Source organism: Trachypithecus francoisi, unplaced genomic scaffold (assembly GCF_009764315.1).
Source record: "Trachypithecus francoisi isolate TF-2019V2 unplaced genomic scaffold, Tfra_2.0 Lachesis_group3, whole genome shotgun sequence".
Lineage (NCBI taxonomy): Eukaryota > Metazoa > Chordata > Mammalia > Primates > Cercopithecidae > Trachypithecus > Trachypithecus francoisi.
The window spans coordinates 93,476,729-93,499,889 of record NW_022681468.1 but is presented as its reverse complement, the minus strand read 5'-3'; the positions used below and the strand labels follow the sequence as shown (position 1 = coordinate 93,499,889).

Here is a 23,161-nt window from a genome sequence, read left to right as displayed (position 1 = left end):
CCAGGTGGTTTCCTTCACTGCATGATGCTTCCAAATGGAGAAATCCATCACTGTGATGTTACTAGGCTTTAAAAAAGAAAATAGCCACTTGGACACAGTCTAGAAAGAGTCTTTTCTACCTCCCCACAGGACCACCATGGAGTCTGATCTTTTTAAAAATAAAATAAAATAAAATAAAATAAAATTTGTCTACCTGGAGAACAGATATCTGATTCCTGAGGAAGAAAACCAGTATTTCTTTCTGTCTTATTCTGTCCCCTCTTCCTCAATTTCTCCTTCAACCTCTCTCCCTCCACTCCTCTCTCTGATATGGAAGAGTTTAACTTTCTAAAGTGATGACAATAATTGGGTCAAGCCTCTGCTGGGATATTGGTTTATCCCCTCAGGAATCTGACCTGAGCTTCAGTTCCTAGGATAACACACAATTTAAATTAGATTTAAATTTTCTGTATAGTGGGAAATAAGCCAAGCTGAAATTTTGTTTAAAAAATTGTTTTTTCAGGAAAAATCAGAGATAAATGATTTATAAGATAAAATAGACATTATTTATAATTCAGAAAAACTAGAAATAACATCAACATTCAATAATAGAAGTTTAATAAACTATGGTAACTTATAGGATGCAATATTCTATATTTATTTAAAATGTTTCCAAAGAATATAGAAGACATGGAGTATGGTGGTGATATATTACTAATTCAGACATCAAAATACAAAAAAACCCAAAATTTTAATTTTGTAAAACTAGTATATACTTAAATATGGATATATTTGAAAAAATATTAAAAGATTGGAAGATGATACACTAGAACATTAACAATAGCAGTTGTTTGATTTTATAGCTGGTGATTCTATAGTTTTCTAATTTTCTACAATTAACATGGAATACTTTTACAATCAGAAAATAATTCAGGTTTGAGAAATGCTTGTTAAGCAGGTGGAATCTCATTTTGAAATTCTTCCTAGAAAAAAAATTTTTTTTCGCTGTTTCATCCCAATCATTGTTTCCAGGAAGGAAGTTCTGTCATCCTGAAACTTGTGTTTATTCACACCTCCTCACTCTTGCTCCTGTCAGTCTGCATTCTAAAAAACATTCTGATACAGTTCAGTGCACTGAAAAGAATCTAAGCTTCAGAATGAGGTAAATCTGAGCTTGAGTCTATCTTTCCATATTTCTTAGCTATACAATCTTTGGAAAACTGTATATTCTTTGAGTTTCAACTTCCTCATCTGATGAGAATGGAATGGGACAGCATTTGCAGAACCCACAGAGGTCCTCAGATACAATGTAATAGTAGTCATCAACACTGTTCATTACTTTCTCTTGCCTCTCCTTCTCTGTACCCATCCAAATTTACTCATCCTTAAGGTCTGACTCACATTTTAGTTCCTCTACAAAGTCTTCCATGACTCTCTCTGCCAAATTATGAAGTCTGCAATTTTTAAGAACGTTTTCTGTAGAACTCACTTAGCGCTCATACATAGCTTCATAAATTTAGTGAGTCTATTCGTATGTCCCCGACTAAAACAGACAGGCGCACATCATCCATCTCCTTCATTTATTATAAGCTTTTAATCAGCAGCTAATGACGGGGAGTTGAATCTTTTGCAGATGAGTTTTGAATATTAAAGTACATTTTTGAATCAGAATATAGAGGAGTAAAAACTAAAGTCTGCAATCATGTTCCCTCTTCATTCACCTAGAGCAGGCTGAAAATCTATCAGTGGCCTGTGTGTGGTACCAGTGACTAGATCTGAATTATTAAGATAGAAGGTCACCATCCCAAGAGACAGGACTGCTCAAAAAGCCCTGGAATAGTCCTGATTCTTGTCAGACTGTGGAAAAGTGCTAAGAACATAAATTGGTGAGTATGTTTGATAAGGTGAAGCAAAGTGGACGGGTCCTGCAGCTATAATTTCTTCTCCCTTACAAGTCTGTCAGTCAAGTAGATTACTAGGAAACTGGGTTTCTATGGAATAGAAGCAGGGAAAGAGAGAGAAGGGAAGATACACCCAATAATGCCTCTCTCGGGTGTATTTCTATTAGTGTCCTCATTCTAAAATTATTGACACACCAAATCTAATGACCAAGTTGGATGCTTTCAGGCAAAAAGGTATCAAATGCCTAAAATGTCATTAGTTTACTTCTGAGAAGCCACTATTTCTTTTATTCTCATACACTTGCTTATCTTGAACTGGTGAACCACATAAATAAATATATTTTGATATCTTTTAAAACTAGACACTTAGCAATATATCTTTAATATAACCTTTTTTTCTAATAGCTTCTTTCAAGATCTTTTTCTTTAAATTAAGAAAAACATAAACTATCACATGTATCCCTTCCTGGTGGTGTCTAGAATATACTAGGAATAAATACGTAAGTAAGAATTAAGGGTTAGGCTGTGGGTTGAGATCTGCTTTTTAAAAAATTTGAAAGAAAAAACCCACTAAACAATGCACAGAAGAATTTTTTTTGTTGTTACATTGTTCTCATGAATGAAAGTTTCATTGTTCGGCTTCAGCCAATTTTTTAAGAAACTTACAAATGAAGATGAAGGCAAGCTTTTAAAAAACACCTTTGGTCATAAATATAAATAAGATTTTCATGCCAGAGAGAAATTGGTGCTTTGTTCATCATTTGAATAGCAAAAGAGGGAGGTTTGTTGGCTCTTTCTCATTTAATTCTATTGACCTGCCAACATTTTACAGAACTTAGTAACATCCATTATTTCTTTTTTTACATATAGTTATTGCTGTCCCTTTTATGAGATCTTACTTGTGTTATCTCACGTTCTTCCTTCCTTTTCTTTATTTGCGTGTCATAAAAATGCTGAATTTGTACAACTTTCAGGTAATTATTTTTATGAGCTCACAGAAGGTTATCTTCAATGCTATCACAAAGCCTTCCAGCGGTCAATGAATCATGCAGATTATTTCATGATCCCTTGTCCAAGATTGCTACAGAGGCATAGGTCTCTTCATGAAAACACTTTTAAAAATTGGGAGCAAAAGATATTCTTGTAACATTAGTTGTTTTTTTTTCTCCCTAAATACAAGCAGTAACCATATTGCAAAATATTTAAAAAGTAGGAAAACAGCACAAAGAAGTAATTCCACCATCTCCATAAATGTTGTTAATATTTTAATTCATATCTTTCTATTATATAAAATATATACACACATAAATGTAGAGTTTGTACTCTGATTTATTCCAACTTGCATTAGAAAGGGAACGTTTTCTTTTGTCACCAGTTTTTAAAACCATTTACCAATTATTTATATATTCATTGCCTGAATAAACAATCATTTAAAGTTCTATTGCCTTTTTAGACTATCTTGGATTTTACCTGAAAAAAAAATTTAATTTGGTCTGGTTATGCATATTCTCCTCCAATGCCTGAGTCACACATAATTAAGACTCTCTTCTAAATTCAATGAGTTTAAAAAGTTTAATGAGCCTTTTCTCAAATAACAAAAGATAAGATTCAAATGAAAGAAAAACACCTTTATTCACATGAGATGATAGTTACATGGTAACAGCAGCTGTCACTACACTGAGAGAGAGCCAAGAAGGGCCCGTGGTTCTGTAAAATCTGATTCACAAGCGTGAACTTGAACTTCTGAATTCTAGAGCGAGAGTGAGCAAACTGTGACCGGAGAAGCAAATTCAGCCTATGGCTGCTTTGGTATTGCCTGTGAGCCGAGAATGAGTTTTACACTTGGAAACGTCTGGTTAAAAAAAAAAAATTCTTAAGAATATTATTTTGTGACACATGAAAATTATATGAAATTCGTATTTCAAAGTTTTCTTACAACCTGGTCAACACTTATTTTTGTTTATGGATTGTCAGTGGCTCCTTTGTCACACCAGAACAGCGGAGTTGAGTGGATGTGAAGAAAGTGGTATAGCCCACAAAGGATAAAATATTTACCCTCTGGTCTTTTACAGAAAAAGTTTGCTGACCCCTGCTCTGTATAATGAGGTTCTGAGCAGGATAGCGATAGAAAAGTCTATGCTCATTTTCTTTCAGCCCTCAATCCAAATCCCCTTCCTGTTTTCAGCAGGACTATTTGTGCCCATGAGGGAAACACGAAGGATTGTCAGTACTCATTTGCTGTCAGAACTGCCTTTGAACTTCAGGGAAGCCGCCATCTTGTTTTTGTTCACTCCTCTAAAGCACAGTGTCTGCAACATGAAACACTAGTAAGTTCTTTAAACTTCTTGTTATCTTGAGACAGGGCAAGACCTTTACCCAATTTATTTAGTTATGGAGGAGGAGGATGAAAGATTGGGTCCTAAGTGTTATTCAATGGCATGACATGGTTTTCCCTGGAAGGCAGCCAGAACTGATGCTTATGAGGTGTTTGTCTGATGAACTGTACCCCTGTGACACTAAGCAGAGCCCGGAGGAGGTGGCAGTCCATCTTTGTAACTCAGGTTTGATTTACAAATCAGAAGAATGTGCAAAGCCCGTAGAAACCAGACCCACCCCTAAGACAGTCTAACAAGGAAATAATGACCCCTGCTTGTGAATAACCGCTTGGAAGGTGGGATGATTTGGACTGTTGTTGAAGTATATTATAGCATTTTCATGAAAGCAAAATAGAGCCTGGGCAACTGCTGACTGCTTTAGTAACTGGAAGTCTGGAAAATAATTATTAGCCAGTGTTAGTGGGTTATAGAGAATCCATCTAATTAAAGGAAGCCATTTAGTGAATGTATGGAAGCTTCTAATACAGCTCACATAAACAGAAAAAAAAAAAAAAGTTGGAAGGAAGAAAATACTGTGTCAAAATGTCTCCAGGATTAAATTCCAAGTTCAGAAAAATAAGATGAACCCATATATTTGACAATGAAATTCTCTTATAACAGAATGTCATAATTTCAGAAAATTAGATTTACCATGAGCTATAATACTTCTTGCTGTTCTCCTCAACTTCAGTTTTACATCCTGTGTACAATTTCATAAGGCTCTAAGAACTAATCTTAATTTTGCCCAGAAAAATTCTATTAAGATGTCTACAGAATTCTATAGAGTGCTTGGCAGTGTTTACAAAAAGTCAAAATGTGGTCATCTGGGGTCAGTATAAAATACAATGCATGTACAAAAACATGATTGTCTTATTTGTGTTACTGCATTAATTTTAAGTAATGTTTTATTTTTTCCAATTAAAGAGTAATATGTTTATTATAGAAAATGTTGAGGCTGGACATGGTGGCTCATGCCTGTAATCCCAGCAATTTGGTAGGCTGAGGTGGGCAGATTACCTGAGGTTGGGAGCTCCAGACCAGCCTGACAAACATGGAGAAACCCCGTCTCTACTAAAAATACAAAATTAGCTGGGCGTGATGGCACTTGCCTGTAATTCCAGCTGCTAGGGAGGCTGAGGCAGGAGAATCACTTGAACCCGGGAAGTGGAGGTTGTGATGAGCCGAGAACGTGCCATTGTACTCCAGCCTGGGCAACAACAGTGAAAGTTCACCTAAAAAAAAAAGAAAGAAAAAAAGAAAATTTTGAAAATAGGGAAATGGAATGAAACAAAAATAACCTCCATAATCCCTCCACTCTAAGACAACATTACTTGAGGATTCTCTTCAGTCTTTTGCTTAGATATTTTCTTCACAATGTGACTCTACTCAAAGTTGCTTGTTTTTTTGTTGTTGTTGCTGTTGTTATTGTTTGTTTGTTTTTGGCCTTTTTTTTTTTTTTTTTTTTTGAGGCAGAATCTCTCTCAGTTGCCTAGGCTGGAGTGCAGTGGCATGATCTCGGCTCACTGCAGCCTCCATCTCCCGAGTGATTCTCCTGCCTCAGCCTGCCAAGTAGCTGTGACTACAGGCATGTGCCACCATGCCTGGCTTTTTTTTTTTTTTTTGAGAAGGAGTCTCGTTCTGTCGCCCAGGCTGGAGTGCAGTGGTGCAATCTCGGCACACTGCAAGCTCCGCCTCCTGGGTTCATACCATTCTCCTCCCTCAGCCTACTGAATAACTGGTACTACAGGTACCCACCACCCCGACCAGCTAATTTTTTTTTAATTTTTAGTAGAGACTGGGTTTCACCGTGTTAGCCAGGATGGTCTTGATCTCCTGACCTCGTGATCCACTCGCCTCGGCCTCCCAAAGTGCTGGAATTACAGGTGTGAGTCACTACACCCGGCCTAATTTTTGTATTTTTAGTGGAGACAGGATTTCGTCATGTTGACCAGGCTGATCTTGAACTCCTGACCTCAGGTGATCTTCCTGTCTCAGCCTCCCAAAGTGCTGGGATTACAGGCATGAGCCACTGTGCCTGGCCTGCTTGCTTTTTAAATTAACTATATTACATAATTTTCAGATAAGACACAGCTATCCAGAAAGAGCCCTAGAGATGGATAAGGAACTGTTGGAATGCTCTGATATTAAGAAAAAAAAAATTAAATTCAAAACCAAAAACAAGTCACAAGGTAAGCAAAACTTGTGTCATTTTCTTTTATATCTTATGACTTCATTTTTAGCCATCATTTTATGGCCTGGGAGAAGACTCAAATAAAAGGGAAGGCAGAAGGCTGGGGTGGGAGTGCAGGGGGAGAGAAAGAAAGAAAAGTTAAAAAAAAAAAAAAAGAAAAGAGGAAAAAAAGCCAGAATTGAAAAGAAAATACATTTCAAAAATACATCTGGTCCTGTTGAGAGTAAGAGCACTCGTGTAAACGTGTAGACAAGTCTCTAGGCTGATTTTTTTTTTAAGTCCACATATTTGATATGTATTGCATTCATTCCATAGTACACACATTTGAAATTCAGTAAAGAAAAACAGACCCAGATCATAGTTCATTTTTGAGAGTACAAAAAGTCTTTTAACTTAATTTTGCATTTTGCTTTTCATTCCAATATTGGCAAATTAGATGTAGAGAGAGGGTTAACACAAGAGTGGTGTGGCCACTGGTGAGCAGTGAGAAAGATGTCTCCATCAATGACTTATTCCCAAGCCAGCTGATGGGCGGCACAGCAAGGCTATGACCTGTCTTGGAAGCAGTCTAGCCCGGCACAAATATCACAGGCTTTGAAGCCAAAAGGGAACATGTGTTCCTGATGCTTGACCCTCTCCAATTTGTTACAGTGTCCACAGTATGTTTTTACGTGGAAGTCTTTTTTTCAGGAAGTCTATGTACTACGGCTGTGTTCCAACATGATACAAGACCCCAAATGCCACTTGCTTGCTGTCTTCCTGGGAATGAGACGAGGATGTAATCAGAGCTTTTTAGGGTCTGTCTCTACACTGCAACATCATAACACTGAAGTGTAGATTTATAGCATGCTTTATGTATATTTTCTTACTCCCAAGGCCCCCCTTTTTACAGATACATACACAACATGTCATGTAGAAAATATAAATTGTTGATCGTACAGGCACTTTCTTCCTTTTTAAACCTTTCCAAAGGTCTTTTTGTTAAATACACCCAGATGCCATTTGACAGATGAGGGGCTAATTGCTCTGTGAATTACCTCTATCGATTCCTGTTTCATGTTGAGCCAAACAAACAAAAGATATTAATGCTTTGAAAAAAATGAATGATGACCTTTCTCTGCAAACACAGCTTGCGGTCTCTGATTATTGGTGATTCCAGAGAGCAGCGGTCAATCGCAATAGCTGTAACGCTATGATCACTATAATAAGCTTGCCTGACCTTCTCTGCCATGTTAAGTGGTTTAAATTTATTTGCCCAACAACAGAAGAGCTTTCATTTAAAGTCACAGAACATTCAATTCAATTTAAAGATGTAGTGTCTTCTTTCCTCTTCTTCCCCTTCCGTATCTTTCCCTTCTTCATACACCTACATGCTAAGTTTATTAATTGTTTTACCATTCTAAAACTACCCTGATACCTGAAAAGCAAATTCCTTCAGTTCTTAAAGATTCCAATCGCCATTTTCTTTTTTGTTATTTCTTGCTTTAAGACACTTGAAACACTTTTTTTTTCTCTATTTAAGTTTTGTCCATGGTTTAGGTTTAATGTGTGCTGCATAAAAAGTCAAGAATCCATGAGCTGGGTGGTGCTAAGCACCCCAGCTTGGGAACCAGGGGTATAGTTCCATTTTTGTCCATAATTAATGGGACCTTGAATCAATATATCTTTTTTTCGCTTAGGGCAGTTTCTTCCAACTTGGTAAATGAGGGGAAAACCGCCAGGTGATCTACCTTAGAACCTCTTTCCAATTGGAACATACTTATGTTTTAGATCTCTCTACTTAATAGTTTCATATAAATGGCAGAGTTATAATTTGGCAGCTAAGATAAAGTGATGATAGGACCTTCAAGGACTTCCTAACTGTTTCTCAACGAAGTTTTATGATGGAGAAAATATGCAAACCACAAAAGATTAAAGCCTTAAATGGTTAGGGAGTGGATGCACCCCCCACCCCCACCCTTGGTTTAAGTGGAAATCTCTTGAAAAGAGTACCCCTGACACTTCCACCAATTTCCTGGTAAGAGGCACGCCAAAAATCCCAAGGAAGTAGTTTCCCTTAGAATACTTTAGTTCCTGTGCTATAGGATCAAAGCAGGAAGTGAAGAGAAAAACACCACAAATAATCAAAAGGCTTCCTGCCTTAGTTTGACATTCTCAAGCAGTTAGGTCTGAATTCACATAGGATGCTGGGTACCTCTAAGGTGACTTTTCTTAGACATTGTCTCTAGTTTCCACTTAAGACAGTGCCTAATAGTACTGCCAAGACATCTCTTAACCATACTTGACTCGGCTATGTTAAGTACCATGTTGAGTTAAAAAAAAAAAATGCAAAGCATGGTTCCTCCTTGTGTCAGACTCCTTGCTGCGGTCTCAAAGTACCAGGATCCTTCTCAGCATGAGGGTATCTGCAAATGCTAAGTGCTTTCTCTGCCTAGAATGCCCGTCTACTCTTTTTCTCTTCAAAATCCAATGTCAGTGCCTTCTGAATCCCTATTCACTCTTTAAAATTTTGCGTGGCATTATCCCTCTTCCAGAATGCCTCTTATACCATCCTATTAAGGATTCACCATAGTATACCCAAGGCACACTTTTATCTCAGCACTTTGCGCATCTATTTTATTTACTGCTCCATTTTTCTGTTTTCCCTGGAAATTTGCACTTTGTATCTCAGGTCTCTGCCACAGAACTTGGGGCTTAGGAAGTGTCCAACTGATGTTTGAAAATTAATAAATGAATGGAAGAATACATCTAACTGTGACTGCTATATAACCATTACAAAAGGCAATGGCTTTAGATAGCTAGGGCTTATGATCACTCATGCACCTGGAGATCAGTTGGGAGATAGTTGATCACAGCTAAGCTTGGCTGGGATGGCTCAGCTGATTGTGTTCTCTATGATCTTCGTCTTCCCCTTGGGACAAACGGTGCTGCCCAGGTATGCTCTCATGGCTAAGCACAATTATAAGAAAGAAAGCAACACCATGCAATGCCTCTTAGGACGTGCTGTCACTTCCACCTTATTCTTTTGGCCACAGCAAGTCATATGGTTAACCCTAAGTCAAGGGACAAGTTCATATACTTACCTCCTTAAGTCACATGTGAAAATCACACATCATAGGCCATGGATACAAGGAGAGATAAACAATTGGTCACAGTAATAAAACCAAACCTGTCAAAAACAAAATACTAACAACCATATTAAGAACAGAAAACTTGAATACTAACAGAGCCATTTGACCAGTCTCCAGTATTAACTACTCTATCTTCATTTCACCAACATATAACCCAGTCACTTTAATGATATATGTGTCCCATAAATATTTACCAGATTGGGTTAGATCATAGGAAGTAAATAGAGAAATCACAATTGGATGAGTCCTGGTAAATTTAATTTTATGCTTTTTTAAAAAGAAAATATGCACAGCAGGCAGATGCAACTGTTAGGGACACACAATGAAAAGCTAAATGATGTTTATCTTGTATGTATAAAGACACGTTTACTTTTGTTTACATATGTCACCATGGAAGCTAGTTTAATAATATTTAAGTCCCCCTGGTAGTTCCACATCCAATGACTCCCTTTCTCGGGACACCTACTTATTTTCCTTATAACAAGCTTGGAGAAAGGTCATGTAGGCATTGCTGGGACATCTTCTTTTCAGAGTTTCTGCTCAATCACAGAGCTGATGTTAAATCTCCAAAGTCGAGGCGTTGATTTACCAGGAAGAACATAGTTAACTTAAAAGCAGAAAAAGTCCTGGTGGTAATCAAGCCCTGTGAATTCCTGGCCCTCTTCCCCGGAGGCCCAGTGAGGCCCACTCAACGGGCCAACCCCACACCACGCATACTGGATTGGTGGTCCTCTTATCATAGAAAATTCCACCAGTGTGGCCAAAACATACAAAAGGAAGCACACAAGAAAGATGTGAATATAATATGCAGGCCCTGGATTGAGTTTTATGAAAAGAAAAAAGAAAGAAGGGAATTTTTCTTAGTTCTTTTTCATAGTTCATAGGACAAGAAATAACAAGACAGATTGCTTATCAAATGTGAGTAGTTTTACTATTTTTAGTAGCAAATTAGGCACTAAAAAGACAGGTTTAAAGTCTCTCCTAATTTTGTCCTATAATCAGATAATTTAAATTTGACTATAAGTAGAATCATACATTTTCTCACGATCTGCCTTTCATTTCACACAGCAAGAGTTGTATTATTTATTGAAAACATACAAATCCAGGCATTCTCAAAACTTCTTTCTTTCTTGACTTTAGTTTGTGTTAATAAAGTATGGTATCGGAATCCTGCCCTGTGGCTGCAAAACATTAAGTTCCTTGAGGCAATAAGATGCTTGTTGTTCTTGTCTAATCTACCAGAATTTCAGAATCCTGTACTTCCAATTTCAGAAGAAGTAAAAGATGAGAATGTGCTGTCCTCTCTTGCCTGGCCTGACCCAGTCTCCCTGATTTGTTTCAATATGCAGAGGCTTCCCTATATAAGCCAACTCCAACTCCAGCATTTGGATTTTTCTACGTTTCTCCATGTTTGCAGTTCCTCTCCATTTCCTTCCAGGAAAAAGCGTGCAAACGACAAATGCGTATTCTGATCATATTTGAGCAACAAAATCTTGACAGCGTTCTCACGACCATCAGGAAAAAAATTCCTTCCATGAACCTAACCCTAGAAAATGCAAAAATTATTGATAAATGTAATGCAGTGGTCAACTTCTTATCTGTAGCCTACAAAACATTAGACATTAGTTTGTTGATGGGAATTAATACGGCCTAAAGTCCTCATTCATTCTTGACAGTTCTATCATATTACTGCATAAGATGCTAAGATGTTAGTTGCTGGAGGTGGGGGGGCAGGGGAGAGGGAATTGACAGAGATGGGAAACCAAGCTGCTTTGCAAATATTCACAGCTGCAGCTTTCTGTAATCATGCTCCTCTTTCCACTTTCCAGTGGACTTTGAAAAGGCAAATTCATAAGAGTTATTTAGCCATAAAAGGGAATCAACTCCTAAGCCCGGCTTCCTGAAGACCTCAGAAACTGAATTACCGCAGCACTCCCTAAGGTCCAGAGCACAGATTTTTGTTCCCCTCCCACATCCCTATCCCAAAGAAAAGTTTTCCCACTAGCTAAAATAATTAAAAACATTCTCAGAATAGAACACAAAATGTTTCTGGTTTGAATACGAGTCTATTTTTCAGGGAAAAAAAATCAATGTATTGCATATTTACAGTTTGGTATTACAACAGTAGTGAAACTATCCGTTTGAGGACTTAATTGCATATAAAAATAAATAAATAAAATGTGCAAGGGTAGTGTGTTCTTTCTTGATGTTCTTCTGCCTACCTTTTTGATTTGTTAACTAACTTCAGGGGAGAATCCTTAAAAGGAGCAATACACCAGCCCATATAAAGCCACTGGTTATCTCTGAACTGGAACTTAGCTTTGTAAATCCTGTCTAGGTAAATTACCTTTCCAGTGCAGGGTATTTCCTTTTAGGAGATTCCTTGGGAAGAGCCTCCAGGGAACTGACTAACTTTTTAATGGTTCACTCAGATTAAGAGGAAGGAAATGTGAACTCCTTTGGGGGGAGGAGGCACCACTCTAGGCTGTCTGCATCCTGTAATTCTTCCCAAGTCCGTGAATCATACTTTTAAGACTCCTTTTCAAGGGCATTTGTCTTCCTTTAAGAGAAGGCCAAAGCAGAAAAGACGAGTTTTAAAATAGGTCTCAATCAAGCTTTAGCCATAAAAACAATTGCATGATTCTCTCACTGACTACCCAGGAAAGGTTGCACCAGATCCCTTACCTGCATGCCTCCCCTCACCTTGCACAATACTCTTCCTTTCTTTAGTTTCAGAATTAAAATGACTTTTCATATCATCTCAGCATCTTTGAGCTACAATTCTGTACAACTCTTTCATTTATAGCCAGCCACTGACACTGATTTCATTTATGCCAATGGCATTGGAAGAACTGAGCTATGATAACATTTTTCAAAATCATTTTAGATAGAAATCTGGCTTTGAAAATAATGTCTTTACTTAATAAAATATCTACTATGTAGACAATTATTGACTATTTTTATACCTTTTCCACAAAGTATGAACATTTCTGAGAATAAATTTATCAGTGAATAAAGTTTATCAGAGGTTGAAGCATTTAGATCCTTCCAACTTCTGTAGAGGTATGAAGTCACAGGAGCACATTTCTAAAAAGCTACGATGTTACAATACCAGTTACTCAACCAATAAAGTGTATTTATTGAGTATCTATTAAGTGGTGATTTCTATTATTTTCAAGCTCCTGCAAAGAGTGGAAAAGCCAGGTATGGTGGCTCACACCTGTAATACCTGCACTTTGGGAGGCTGAGGCAGGAGGATGGCTTGAGCCCAGGGGTTCCAGACTAGCTTGAGCAGCATGGCAAGACACCTGTCTCTTATTAAAAAAAAAAAAAAAAAAAGAGTGGAACAACCCTGTCAGAATGTGCAAAAGGACAAATGTATAATGAAATGGAATATCCACAGAAAGTACACCAAGAATGAACACTAACATAAACTGTGAACTTCGGGTGGTGATGATGTGTCACTGCAGGTTCATCAGTTGTAACAAAGGCACCTGTCTGGTGGAAGATGGGAGGAAGGCACTACATGTAAGAATGTGAGGGTATATGAGGCCCAGCGTGGTGGCTCATGCCTGTAATCCCAGCACTTTGGGAGGCCGAGATGGATGGATTACCTGAGGTCAGGAGTTTGAGACCAGCCTGGCCAATGTGGTGAAACCCTGTCTCTACTAAAACTACAAAAATCAGCTGGGTGTGGTGGTTCACACCTGTAATCCCAGCTACTCAGGCGGCTGAGGCAGGAGAATTACTTGAACCTGGAACACGGAGGTTAGAGTAAGTCGAGATTGTGCCAGTGCACTACAGACTGGGTGACAGAGCGAGACCCTGTCTCAAAATAAAAATTAAAAAGTATATGGGAAATTTCTGTTCCTTCCTCTCAATTTTACTGTAAGACTAAAACTGCTCTAAAAAAAATAAAGTCTTTAAAAAAAATGTTCAAATGAATGGATTCAAGGTGAATTTAGATTATATTTAAATTAACAGGGTTCTTAGAGTTGGTTTGAACAGTTCAGTAGCAATTCCTTAATCTAAAAGTCTCTACACAACATTTATTTTTGACCTAAATTGATTTCATTTGTAGCAAAACGTGACCCACACCTATGTGGATGATGCAGTCTTTATTTATCCCAGTTAGTGTGTATTCATATGTGCCATTGCATACATATTAATGGATGCCACCCTAGGCACCCTGGTGATGGCAGATAGTATTGGGCTTTGTGGCCAAGATATCTTCCAAACTCCTAATAGTTCTGAATTACAGGACACATCTCATCCCACGAGTTTTGGATATGAGATTGTGGATAAAAATATACTGAAAGAGAGAAAGTAAGTATGGAAGAAAATAATAGAAAACAGTTGAGTTCCGTTTTATCCCTTCTCTGATTTCTTGAGAGTTCCTAGTCTTAGATTTCCATGCAGGTCTCCATTATTATAATGGTCCATTTTTTTTTAATTGAAATTTATTTTCAGTACTAAAGTGCAAAAAAACCTAGAAATGTAATTGTGATTTCTACTTAGGAGGACCTCAAAGGTTTTGTATGAATGCCTGTAGCCTGCATTTCGTTTCTATAAGTCTATTTCAACAGAGTACTGAGAATAGATCTTTCTTTCCTCTCATTCTGAGTAGAAATGTCAGAAATGTGAGGCTAAGGATTTAAAGCATAAATTAGGGGTTTGTTGATGAAAAGAAAGAAAGGAGGAAAGGATTGAAAGAAAGAAGAAAGAAGGAAAGCAAGTATGGAAGGAAGGGAGAAAGGAAAAAGAGAAGAAAATAAGAGAAAGGAAAAAAGAAACTTTAGTCTGTAGAATCTACATTAAAATGTTTCTCCATGCTTAAGACATCTTGAAAGAAAAGATGTCAAAGGCAAATTCTAATATTCTAAAACTGCAATCCAATTGCATAAAAACATAAATTTAAATCATTTGGAAGAAAATATTTATATATCTTATATAAATGTTTAGATCTGATCTCCATAAAATCTCTTATAATATACAGATCCATATTACAGAGATTATATATACAAATATTTTATTGCTTATGCATAAAACCTGATTTGTTGGGGGATATAAACTATGGCTTTCTCAGGTATCACTGCTACTTGATTGTTCTGAGTATTGGCTTTCTGACAGGGATTGGAATGAAGCCATTTTTATTAATTTAGTTATTTTTGCTGATATAAAAGGCCGTCTATCATGTTAATGATGTATCGGTCTGCGGTCCCACCGAACAATAATTACAGAATGTTCCTAATAGTAAATCATTTGTCACAATCACAACTCAGTACAACAACCTTTTGTTGAGCAGGGGAAGACATTATCTGAATAGCAATACACCTTTATGTAAACCGATGAAAGGTCTTAACACAGACCAGTCCGGCAAATACCTGAGAGTTCCACGTCTGAACGGTCCATCCCCACATTCCAACTTGGGGATATACACTGTGAGCTGCTGAATTTTCTCCAGTGTTAGCCTATCTAAAATAATGAAAACAACACATTTTGCCCAGGGAAGAACAGATGAGGTTTCACAAGAATATAAAAGAGACTGCTCTGAAAAGGAGAAGAAATCAAATGATCGAAAAAAGGAAAATATTAAAGGTTTTTACTTCCATTTCCCCTTTCAGGAAGAATTGGGCACAGAAACGATATAATACTCAAAAAGAAAAATCTAAGTTAACAAAAAGGCATTGCTATCTAAATTAAATGAAAGCCCCATCATCAGAATGACATAACGGTCAAGTTCTTCTTTGTAAAAATTTACAAATTGCTTTCAGTTATTTTTGAGCAATATTTGTAAAACATAAGAGCCAACATTTTTGAAGTATTTCTATGTGCAGGGAAACTTTTCAAAATAGACTTAATTTCTTTTAGAATAGTTTTAGGTTCACAACAAAATTGAGTAGAAGTTACAGAGATTTCTCATACAGCCCCTGCCCCCTGACTGCTGCCCCACCTCCCCTGCTCCACCCAGCCCTATCTCCCTTGTTACAATTTATAAGCCTACACTGACACACCGTTGTCACCCCAGGTCCACAATTTACATCAGGAACTCTCTTAAGGACTTAATGTGCATTGATTCTTTTCATAGTTTCAAAAACTTTGATATTAGCTCCATTTTAGAGATAAGGGAACTGAGGCAGAGAAGAGTTAAGTCGCATCAGGGTGATTTCTGAGATTTGGTCAATTTCAAACCCTAACCCGGTTGATTAACTACTTCTCATTATCGAAGTACCCCAGTGAAAATAAATCAACAATATCTGTTGGGTACCCACATGCTTGTTGAGATTTTGGTGAGATGATGTCCATCATGCCAGTTTGGCAAGAATATCCCCATTTCATGGACAAAGTAACCCAACTTCAGAGGAGGAAAAGCTAGGATTTCAATACTGGTCCATGACATGAAGCCTGCATCATTATCACATGACCCCTCTGTCCCCATATTCCCATGTTCTGTAGGAAAAGCTGCCCAGTTAATGAGTAATTGTGTCATGTATGGCTTGAGTGACTGTGGTTTTTATAACAATGATACTCAAACTTGAGGTCCATGGATTTTATACAATCACAGAAACAACTAACTTCACTTTAAGGGTATGTACTTCTATTTTTTATTTTCTACACATGTGTATTCTTGATTAGACATTTTATTGAGACAGGAATGAGTGTATGTAAAGGAAGAAATTCTAAAATATTTGTTCATTAAGTCCAGTGACTTGAAAATAACCTCAAGATCAATTAAAATATAGGAAGTAGAGGGAGCCATAAGTTGTGCTATGAGTTTAAATCACATCACAGAAAAGAAAAAGATTTTTTTAAAGCATCAACAACAGAAATTGTTCTAGAAGCTTATGCACAGTTAAACAAAGTTAAAACTTTGTGTTTTAAAAAGCCATGCATAGACCTCTTGCTCTTTGATTGCCCCAAAATGAATTTGGAAGGCTCAAATTAGCATTAAATGGAATAACTTGTAAGTATCCCCTCCCCTCAGACACTTACCCTTTCTTTTATTGTCTAGAATTCTGTTGGAGGTATCCTTGGACTCCAACAGGCAAGTCAAACTTGCTTTTCTAGTGTCAAATCCAAAATACCAATTAAGTTGAATAGGGAAATGAATATGCTTATAAATTTTTGACAGCCACTGATAGTGATAAGGAAGTCCTTGCCCATAACTTGAAATCAGTTATCTAGGGATACCAGAGGAGCAGAAAGTTGTTTTTTGCCAAGCCCTTGCAGCCTCTTTTCCTCACACTGGCCAGATGGCCTGGAGGTGGCACTTACAGCTGCTTCTGGAAGGAACCTGCTGCAAACACACAGGATGCCTGTGACACTGCCACCACACTGCTTTCCAAAGGGAAGAAGTCCTGTTTGAAAAAAAAAAAAAAATCAAATGGCTTCCTTTTGCCCCAACCTCGCTGTCCCCTACCCCTATGTTCTGTCCAGAAGAAAAATCCCTCAGCCGCAATGGTTGTTTTTATTAAATTCTCCTCAATAAAAAGCTCAGGCAGGATTTATTAGGTACTCAGGGCGGACGTTTAGTATTTCGCCAGTTATTAAGTGAAAATCAATAGAAAGCAAAGAAAATGGAAGTCACTGCACTGTTAGCGCACCGTTGTCGCCCAGATATTATGTCGGCTGTCTTGTAGATTCATGACAGACGAAAGAGGCCGGGAGAGAACTTTCTGCTTACATTGCACGAGCCAAAGTGGGGTTATTCATTAGAGCAGGCAGCCGGCCAGATGGATTTCCAGTTCAGTTTTACCATTTATCTTTAAAACGCCTGTATCGAGTGAGAAAGAACACTGATATTATGTGATATCAATGGCAGGTTTATGTATCTAAATCAGGATTTATTGTTATTTTGTTCCAAAGACCTTTTTTTCTCAAGAAATACCATTTCACTGGAAGAAAATAATAGCTAAAACCTTGTCAAAGATAACCTTTCATGCTGTCCGTGCACCACTAGCTGTAAAACAAATAGAACTCAGTATAGAAATAGTTTTAACCACATCCTTACAAATCATTTCTTCTGAATCTGTTTTCCCCATTTCAATATAGATATTTTTTAATGCCACATACATGATTTTGGGTCATTCAATGTTTTCTTTGCCTGTAGTTTAGCTCTACATAATGTCAGCAATTGTTTTAATTCCATCTAAAAGCTTTAGCTGTTTTGTGTTCTTCTGTGGAATGCCACATTTCTCAAAAAAATTCTTTGGAAAAGCAAAGTGATTTGCTGTTTTTTTTTCTTCCCCGCCTTAGAATGAGCTTTAGAGTCAAAAACACCCATTATCTTTTTTCAACTACTTCAGGGTCTTCAAAACCCAGGACGTGTTTTCTTTCCACTTGAATTGACATTTTTGGTAGTGTCCGTGTTTTCTGATTCCCTCTCTTCTAAAGGACAGATTGCAGCACACCTGGGCAGATCGGATCTCCAGTCAATCCTGCTAAGTAAGGAAGGTGGCCAAACACCAGGATGAACCATTTTATCCACTTATAAACAGCTCTCAAGAAAATACAGTCAATATACTTGTAAAATGTCATTAGTGACACTTTGTGATTAGGAGAAAAATTACACCTGGGTTTTTGACTGAAGCGCTTGCTAATAAAGAACTGTGAATGTATTTTTAAGCTACCTTATTTTTACTTTTTCTATCCTTTGGGTTTGGAAAAAGAGGAGATACATTTAGCTTTATATGGACCAATATTAGACAGCAGCCAGACAAGGTTATTTAAAGACGAATATGCATTTTTTTCTTTTCCTTTTTTTTTTTTTTTTTGTGAGACAGAGTCTCACTCAGTCATCCAGGCTGGAGTGCAGTGGCGCGATCTCAGCTCACTGCAACCTCTGCCTCCCGGGTTCAAGCGATTCTCCTGCCTCAGCCTCCCAAATAGCTGGGACTACAGCCACCATGCCCGGCTAATTTTTTGTATTTTTAATAGAGATGGGGTTTCACTGTGTTAGCCAGGCTAGTCTTAATCTCCTGACCTTGTGATCCGCCCATCTCAGCCTCCCAAACTGCTGGGATTATAGGCATGAGTCACCGCACCCAACCAATATGCACTATTAAGTGTCACTGACTTAGAAAAATGATCTAAAAACCAACAGAAGCTTTTTGCTACCATTGGACAAAAGTGATACTATACTGAAAAGTAAGAAAATAAAAGTAAACAATAGATTATAAAATATTTGTTCCTTGATAGTCTTCTTTATCTAACTGATAGTCTTATCTAACTAGCTAAATTCCTCAATCAAATTGAAGAGCTCAATTATACCAGAAATCCCTTCTTATAGTTTTCTATTTAGCAGTTTTTCTCTTTTTAAATCTGCGTTGACAATCCAAATGGCATTTTCCTTTTAGATGGCACCCTCCAATAAAACACAGAAAGTTATTTATAATTCTCACTTTTTAAGAAAAACTATTCTAGAACTCTGTATATATTTATGCATGTGTGTTTGAACCTGTTGGTAGGGAGGCAATAAAGAATAGTGGTTAAGAAAATGGGCTCTGAAACTAGATTATATAAGTTCAAATCACAGTCAGTCACTCCCTGGCAGTATGATTTGGTGACATTATTATAGCACTATGCCTCAGCTTTCTCATCTGCATATAAAAGATAATAACTTTATAGATTTCTTGCCAAGAATACAGGGGCCAATATAGGTGAAGGTCATAGACTATCACTTGCTCAATATTAAGTCCTCAAAGCATCAGGTAGCTATTACTTTGAGTATACCAAATCCAAAACACCAACTCATCCATGTTGATGCTTTGATTTTCCAAGAAAATGGAATATAGTCCCACAGAGATTCAGTTAACCCTCCATTTTCATATTTACTAATGTATTTAGACCCTGCAGAAAGATACAGTCTTAAGCTTCAGCCGTAATGAGAATCTCACTTAAACCAAAATTTTGTATTAAATACATTTGCCTTAAAGAGGTCTCTTTCTTTGTGGGATCAACATTCAATCTGAAATACTAAAAATAGTCTATGGGCAAAACCACATTATTGATTTACTAATAGCTGTACTGATACAATAGTCATGAGGCTTAATGTCTGATTGGGGACCTATTTATAGACATGTTAATTTGTTGAAAACAATGTCTAGTTATTTCATTCTAACAAATAACATTAGCAACACATGCAGTTATGAGAAAGAAATGATATTGCCAATTAATATGACTTGAACAGTGAGAAAACTAAGACATTAATGCCAAAGAAAATCAAAGTTGATGACTTGGATTCATTGCCCATATGCATCATGTCACTTGAATAGTTGCCAAGGCTGTGTCTTACTTTGACTTTATAGTATCAGCCCACTAGCCTTTTATCTTGCTTACCCTCTCTAGACATCAGGATTCTTACTTGTAGAGGGAGTATAATACACCTTCTTTATTCACCCTACAGTTGAGGATTGAAGGAGAAAGCATAAAACACTTATTAAAACAAAATGATACTTTATACAGTCAGGCTGGTGGGAAAATCAGTACAATTAATAAAACAGTGACGTTAGAAAAGAGTGACTACTGTCTACTTTATTGCCTATTCATAGGTACTCCTACATTTGTTCAACAAAAATTGTTTGAACGCCAAGGACATGGAGGTTCAGAGCCTAAGTTGACCTCAGCTGCCTAGCCCCACCCTCCCATCTCTCTCTGGGTGTCTGTAAGTGATTTAATCTCTCTGTGCCTCAGATTCCTTGTTTGCAATATTGGAATAGCAATAGTGCCAGTTATGTACTAAAGGAGATAAATAGTACTTACTTATGTATTCAGTAAGATCATACATATTAAGTGCTTAGAATAGTGCCTAATAAACACTCCATTATGGTTTCACTATTATTTGTTTTCCAAGTGCACAATATAATGCTGATCAATTCAGAAGACAAGACTCTGACCTCATGAGCTGATCAGAATATCGGCCTCATCTTAGATCAGAAAATTCAGATAAACATATAGGCAACTTTTATAGGGTGGGATATTAAAAAAGGACATCCCAACTCTTATTGAAGGCGTGAGATGGAGGTAGAAAAGACTTCCTTGTGGAAGTGATAGCTAAGCTGAAAAATTAAAGATGAAGTCAGAAGGTAGAAAAGGTGGCTATAAACCTGAGGTGTTTAATGAAACCCCTGCAATAAAGGAATGGCCTACAATTGCACATTCCAATATGGCGGCCACAGCCACATACAGCTATGGAGGGCTTGAAACGTACCTAATGCATGAGAGCAACTAAATGATGTTCATTCATTTTATTTTTTATTTTTTTCAAATTTAAATTTAAATAGCCACAAGAACTTAGTGGCTAAAGCACTGGGCAGCTCAGCTCTAGACAGAGGGATAATCATGTGCAAAGGTCTAGAGATAAGAGAATTCTTATATTCTGAAGACCTCTGAAGAGAATTCTTAAATTCTGATATTTTGAAAAACAGCAGATTCCTGACGGATGCAACTTCTGGAAATTAGCAGAGGTGATGCATGGTTTACTGCAAAGTTCAGGCTTTCACTGAGGCTGTGGAAAACCATTGAATGATAATAAGAAGGACAGTGATACAATCAGATTTGAAATTTAGTAAGATCTCTCCAGCTACAGTTATAATAGTAGCTAGAATTACTAACACTTTATAGTTTACACACTTTTCGGATCACCTGACCTCTCTTAATATTCAAATCCCTTGTATGAGATAAATCTATACTTCATTTTCTATATCTTATTTATTTTGTCTCCGATCAGCAGCCAATGCTCTTGCCCACACCCCTTGGAAGACAGACCTGATAAAAGGAAAACATTTGTATGATATCAGTGCACAGACTCATTCATTAGGATGTTCATAAATTAATCTGGAAAACAGCAGCAGTTACTTCCAAAGAAATGTTTAAGAATCATTTTCCTCAATGTGACTTGCCGGTAGAGGTACAAATGCATTTAGTCGTGGTCCCATGGGCCGTCACCTACTCCCAGCACATTAGTTAACTCCTCTTGCTATTGCCAGTGAGAGCCTGAGCTGCTCTGTGCACACGGAGTGATGAGGGATGAGCCTGCTCACCCGGCTTCCTGCGGACTTCCCCTCACTCGCACATCTGTATCCCTCCTTGCCTCGCAGACAAGTTGCAAAAAGAATACGGACTAGGCAGGGATATCCACTGCAATATGCTTACAGTCTCTGGCTGCTGATCTGAATCTCCATGTCAGGTCTGAGTAGATAAAAGATGGCATTTCTGTGAGTGGAGATGAGGAAGGAGCACAGCCACTCTGCCCTGGAATCAGCACTTCTTCCCAACACTTGCACACACCCGCAACTTTAACTCAGCAATTCTCTTAGTAAGAAATTTTCAAAAACAAAAATATGCCAACATTTGATTTGATTACATCAAGTTATTTTTTCTCTCTTTTTTAAAGGAGGAATATTAATAAAATCACATTTCCTTAAAAGAAAAAAAAAAAAAAAACAGGGACTGTAAATGCTGCACTAATTTAATTACACACTGGCACCGAAAGACACTAATGTAAATATTCTGGTGAGTAGGCATAAGACACTTGAAGTAATTACTTAAGGACTCCCTTTCAAAGAATCTCTCCCTTTTTTATTAAATGCCTTTTAACATTAGCACTTTCTTCCTGACAAATTAAATGAAATTTCATTACTCTCCCTGACTTAATGGCATTAGGTTCCCGCCTAGGTGTGAGTTAACCCTCCCAGGACAGCTGACAAGGGCTCCCACACTCAGTCAAAATGGCACTGTCCTAACTCACAAGAGAAAAGAAGCCTCTAAGAATCCTTTGTGTTTTTACCAGAGCTTTCAGAATCCTTCATTTCTTTGATGTTTTTTCAGCTGTGATCCTTGCAAAAATCTAAGAAACCAGTGGTATTGTTGTTTTCCAGTGTTCTTGAGTTCGCCGAAAAAAAAAAAAAAAGAGTATCTTTCACTGAGACTCTAATAATGACAACAAGGATAACAATAATGGCAAACAGTTGCACAGTACTTCTTAAATATCTTCTAAGCAATTTACCTCTTTTAACTCATATTAGCCCCAACAAAACACTATAAGGTAAATACTGTTAATTCCTACTCTCAAATAAGGAAATTAAAATACAACGTGGTTGAGCAATTTAACCAAGGTCACACAGTTAAAAGCAACAGAGCTAGGATTCAACCCAATCAGCCAGCTATTGTCAGACACTTTTATACATATAATTATTGAATCTTCAACCCTGAATTGACATAGACTTATTTCCATATTCCTTTTTACATTTGTGCAAATCAAGACTCCGACATGTTAAAGCGACGAGTTCTAGATCATGCAGTTTGTTTCACCCAGGAACTTGTAACCAGCCATTTCTTCTTGACAAATGAGCTTCAAAATTGTTTCCAAAGGGTGGTCTCTGAAAAATGGTGTTTCTATACCTACTTCATTACACTTATTAAGACAAAAAAACAAATGATTTACTTTTAAAAGAGAAAAAAAAGAAATAGAGATTACTATAAGACTGATTTTATTTATAATACTTTAGGAATTAAATTATAAAGTGACAAGAAAAATTACAGAATAATTGCTCAGGAACTGTGGGTCTGAGGTCGTTGTCCTAC

General features: G+C 37.2%; 2 long non-coding RNA genes across 4 annotated transcripts in view; one reads left to right on the top strand and one right to left on the bottom strand.

Moving 5' to 3' along the window:
• The window catches only part of LOC117070162, a 75,433-nt gene that overhangs the window by 16,135 nt on the left and 36,137 nt on the right, over window positions 1–23,161 (top strand). The window contains exons 2-3 of the long non-coding RNA XR_004431811.1: window positions 4,066–4,207; window positions 6,336–6,444. This is a non-coding gene — a long non-coding RNA (uncharacterized LOC117070162). The remainder of the gene's footprint in view (window positions 1–4,065; window positions 4,208–6,335; window positions 6,445–23,161) is intronic.
• Window positions 5,429–19,976, bottom strand: LOC117070161. 3 transcript variants are annotated; one of them, XR_004431809.1, is made up of 7 exons: window positions 19,916–19,976; window positions 17,262–17,351; window positions 16,853–16,935; window positions 11,925–12,137; window positions 9,530–11,123; window positions 7,118–7,205; window positions 5,429–5,487 (listed from the first exon to the last, which is right to left on the bottom strand). It is a non-coding gene; the product is annotated as an uncharacterized LOC117070161 (long non-coding RNA). The 3 variants fall into 3 exon arrangements; XR_004431810.1 differs by lacking the exon at window positions 11,925–12,137 and having other exon boundaries at window positions 17,182–17,351; XR_004431807.1 differs by lacking the exon at window positions 11,925–12,137.